Below are 5,178 nucleotides of genomic sequence, written 5' to 3'. Positions count from 1 at the left end.
TACATTAGATTTAGCAGCCTTCACTATAAGGAAGCAGAGAAACCAGAATATGATATTACAGAAGGCAAAGGATCTAGGTTTACAATCAAGAATAACCTATCCATCAAAACTGAGTATAATCCTACAAGGAGAAAATTGGAGCAAGAAATGATAAGAAGTTAAACAAGGTTAAAATGTTTGTGTTCTTATATGGGAACATAATATATGTAATTCCTCAGAACTTTGTCATCACTAGGTATCTTAGAGGGAGTCCAATTAGACAATGGGCCTGGGTATAATTCTATTATGTTTAAATAATCTCAAAAAAAGAATTCAAGGGTAGGGAAGAATTAATGCACTGAGAGTAGGAGAAGGGAGAGGAAGAATGGGGGAAATTATTTCACATAAATGGAGCGTACAACCGAGGGGGCAGTTGGAGGGGAGTGGGAGATAATGGAATCACACTCTCATCTGAAATGGTTAAAGGAGCTAAGAATACACACATACACACATTTGAGTATAGAAATGCTTCTTGCCTAACAGGGAAATTCAGAGGGAAAGGGGTAATGGAAGGAGGAGGAGTAAGAGGGACGCAGTAGTCAGAAGCAAAACAGACTCTTTAGGGGGGAAAAGATTTTTTAAAAAAGGAAGGAAAAGTATAAGAAAATATGACAGAGGGAAATACAGAGTTAGCAATCATAACTGTGAATGGGAATGGGATGAACTCACTGTTAAAACAGAAGAGGATAGCAGAATGGATTAGAAACAAGAGTCTACAAAAAAGAAAGAAAGAAGAATGTAACAGTATGTTGTTTAAAACAAGAAACATTTGAAAAAGAAGGATACACACAGAGTTAGAATAAGGGGCTAGAACAGAATTTATTACACTTTGACTGAAGTAAAAAAAGGCAGGGGTAGCAATAATGATCTCAGACAAAGCAAAAGCAAAAATAGATCTAATCAAAAGATAAATAGAGAAACTACAAAGGCACCAGAAACAATGAATCAATATCAATACTAAACATATATGTGCCAAATGGCATAGGATTTAAATTCTTAAAGGAAAAGTTACATGACAGTAAAACTATTAAGAGTGAGGTAACCCAATTTACTTTTCTCAGACTTGGATAAATCTAACTATAAAATGAAAGACGTTAGAATTTTAATAGAATTTTAGAAAATTTAGATATGATAGATCTCTGGAGAATATTGAACGGGAATAGAAAGGAACATACCTATTCTTAGCTGTGTATGGCACCATCAAATAAATTGACCATTAGGACATTAAAACCTCACAAATATATGCAGAAAAAGTAAATTCATCTTTTACTGAACATAATACAATAAAAATTATAATAAATGAACCTTTGAAAGAAAAGATTAAAAATTAATTGTAAACTAAACATTCCTTTTTTTAATTTTAAACTTTTTGGGGGGGGGTGAGACAATCGGGGTTAAGTGACTTGCCCAGGGTCACACAGCTAGATGTTTCAAGTGTCTGAGGCCAGATTTGAACTCAGGTCCTCCTGACTCCAAGGCTGGAGCTCTATCTATTGTGCCACCCAGCTGCCCCCTAAACTAAATATTCCTAAAGAATGAGTGGATCAAAAAACAAATCATAGAAAAAAATCTGTAATTTTATTAAAGATAATGACAACAATGAGGCAGCATATCAAAATTTATGGGATATAGCCAAAGCAGTACTTGGAAATTTTATATCTCTAAATACACATCAAAAAAGGAGAAAAAGAACAGATCAACAAATTGGTAAAGCAACTAAAAAATTAGAAAACCAACAAATTAAAAAACAAAATATAAATCCAGAAAATCTAAGGAAAGATTAACAAAATCATAAGGGAAAAAAGATTTTAAAACTAGGAGTTTGGTTTTTAGAGAACAAAATAATAAAGCATAGGCTATTAGTTAATTTGATTTTTTTTTAAAAAGAAACCAAATTACCAGTATCAAAAATGAAAAAGGTAAGTTCACAACTAAGAAGAAGAAATAAAAGCATTTATTAGGAGATATTTTGCCCAATTATATGCCAATAAAACTGACAATCTAAATGAAATGGAAGAATATTTACAAAAATATAAACTGCCCAGATTCACAGAACAAGAGAAAGAATCCTTAAGTAGGCCTATTTTAGAAAAAAAAATTGAGCAAGCCATAAATAAACTCCCAAAGGGGAAAAAAAAAAAACAAAAACAGGACCAGATGTATTTATGAGCAAATTCTACCAAACATTTAAAGAAAAACTAATTCCAATATTATGTAAGCTGTTTTTAAAAACAGGTAAAGAAGGGTCCTAAAAACAATAAAAATTAAATGGTCATTTTAATAGATGCAGAAAAAAACTTTTTTTAAACAGAATATAGCACCCATTCCTATTTAAAAAAAACACTAGAAAGTTTAGGAATAAACAGAGCTTTCCTTAAAATGATAATATCTATTTAAAATCAAGAGGTAGCATTATACGTAATAGGGATAAGCTAGAAGCCTTTCTAATAAGATCAAGAGTGAAATAAGTATATCCATTTATCACCATTACTATTCAGTATTTTATTAGAAATGCTATCCATAACAATAAGACAAAAACAAGTAATAAGCATGGGCAAAGAGGAAACAAAACTCAGTTTTTGCAGATGATATGATGATTTACTTAGAACTCTAGAGAGTAAATAAAAAAGTAACAAACAACAACATCAGCAAAACTGCAGGATATAAAACACACTCACAGAAATCATTTGCATTTTTGTATATTACTATCAAAATCCAGTAGGAAGAGAGAGAAATTCCATTTAAAATAACTAAACACAGCATAAAACACCTGCCAAGACACACGCAGGAATCATATAAAAGGAATTACAGAACACATAAGGTAGATCCAAATAAATGAGAAATAATAATTGATCATGGGTAGGCCTAGCCAATATAATAAAAATGACACTCCTCAAATTAATTTCCTTATTCAATTCCATACCAATCAGACTATCAAAACACTACTTTACAGACCTAGAAAAAATAAAATTCATCTGAAGGAACAAAAGGTTGAGAATATTAAGGGAAAGAATGAAAAAAAGAAAAGCAAGGGGGCCTGGAATAGGGACAAAAATGGCAAGGAAGTACCTAATCTTAATGACCTAAACAATTTGGTATCGGGTAACAATTTGGTTCTAGGTTGACTAGGTACAATAACCTAGTGTTTGGTAAACCCAAAGATGCCAGCCATGGGGGACAAGTACTCACTATTAAACAAATTGTTGGGGAAAGTAAAAAACAGTGGCAAAAACTAGGTTTAGACTAACATGTCACATTGTATACTAAAATAAGCTCAAAATGGATACATGATGTAGACATAAAGGGTGACATCATAAGCAAATTAGAGGACCATGGAAGAAATTACCTATCCGATGTATGGATAGAGGAAGAGTTCATGACCAGACAAGAGATAGGGAGGTTATCAGGAGGTAAAATGGATAATTTTGATTACATAAAATTAAAAAGATTTTGTACAAACAAAACCAGTAAAGCTAAAATTAGAAGAGAAGTGGGAAACTAAGAAAATATTTTTGCAGCAAGTTTCTCATTTCTAAGATATATAGGGAACTGAGGCAAATTTATAAGACTAAGCCATTCCCCAATTGATAAATGGTCAGGTTATGGAAAAGGCAGTTTTCAGAGGATAAAATCCAAACTATCAACAGCTATATGAAAAAATTCTCTAAATCACTAATAATTAGATAAGTGCAAATTAACACAACTCTTAGGAAACCCTGCATCCCCATTAGATTGGCAAAATGGACACAAAAGAAAATGACATGATGGAGAAGCTGTGGGAAAACAGGTATTTTAATGCACTTTTGGTGGAATTGTAAACTGGTCTAGCCATTCTGGAAAGTAATTTGGAATTATACTCAAAAAGGTATTAAATTGCCCTTACCCTTTGACCCAGTGATACCAAAGAAAGAGGGAAGGACCCATATGTACAAAAATATTTATAGTGGCCCTTCTTGTTATATGGTAAAGAACTGGAAACTAAGTGGATGAGGAATGGCTGACCAAGTTATAGTTTACTGAATATGACGGAAAATTATTGTGCTGTCAGTCCTGATGAAAGGGATGTATGTTTTTAGAAAAACCTGGGAAGATTTGTATGAATTGAGGCAGAGTGAAATGAGCAGAACCAGAACCGTTTGTACAATAATATTGTAAAAATGTTCAACTCTGAAAGACTAAGTAGTACAGTGACCCACCACAATATCAAAGAACTCATGATAAAACATTCCATCTACCTCCAGATATAGAAGTGATGGACTCGAGTGCAGAACAAAACATATTTTCTTTACCTACCTTTTTTTGCACTTGGTTATCGAGGGAATAGGTTTTGCAAGACCATAGATACTGTAATGGCTTTGACTTTCTTGCTTCTCAGTAGGTGGGGGAGGGGGAAGATTGAAGGAAAGAATTTGGAACTGAAAATAAAATAAAATTGAATTTTAAAAAGTAGCCCTGTTCAGTTATAGGATGGTCTAGGGGTCATCACTGAGGTCCTTGCCATCTATGAGGTTTAAGGAAAATTAGCACTTTTCTTCAACTATATTTTAAGAGTATAAATAGAAGTGATAATTTTGTTTGTAGACCTGAGTGTTTGTAAAGAAAGGTCCCTGGGCACTTTGCCCACATTTTACGATTTAGGATAAATTTTCCTTTGTTTCTGAAGTTACTACTTTATTGTAAAATGTTTCATAAAGTTAAAAAAAAAATAAAGTGTTTGGCTGGTGCTTGAGTAGAAGGCGCCCAGTACCTTTGGGCCCTGTAGTCTCCAGAAGGATCTCAGTCTCGCTCAGCCACAGCGGCCACAGTAGGTGCGGAGCATGTCGGGAATTGTAGTCCTGGCCTCCCCTCCCCCCACACTCTACTCGCCCCAGGGTCTCCACATTCCGCAAGTTCCCCTTCTAGGACTACGCACGCGGTGCCCTTACGATCTCGGGGAGAGCGAGAGATGCTCACAGAGCCCGATAAAACGCCCCTTCCATCTGGGGCTGCTAAGCTCGAGCCCCGTTTTCATAGCACCGTCCCCCCCGAAGTGACCCAGCATATTTTGAGGGCCGCAGACTGACTGCAGCGGCCCGAGGAGTCTCGGCCTCCGCGCCTCCGCTGGCGGGAGGGGGAGGGGTGGGGTGGAGGGGAGGCTAC

Source organism: Vombatus ursinus, unplaced genomic scaffold, assembly GCF_900497805.2.
Source record: "Vombatus ursinus unplaced genomic scaffold, bare-nosed wombat genome assembly UNPS02014781.1, whole genome shotgun sequence".
NCBI classification, from domain to species: domain Eukaryota; kingdom Metazoa; phylum Chordata; class Mammalia; order Diprotodontia; family Vombatidae; genus Vombatus; species Vombatus ursinus.
This window is presented reverse-complemented; position numbering follows the sequence as displayed.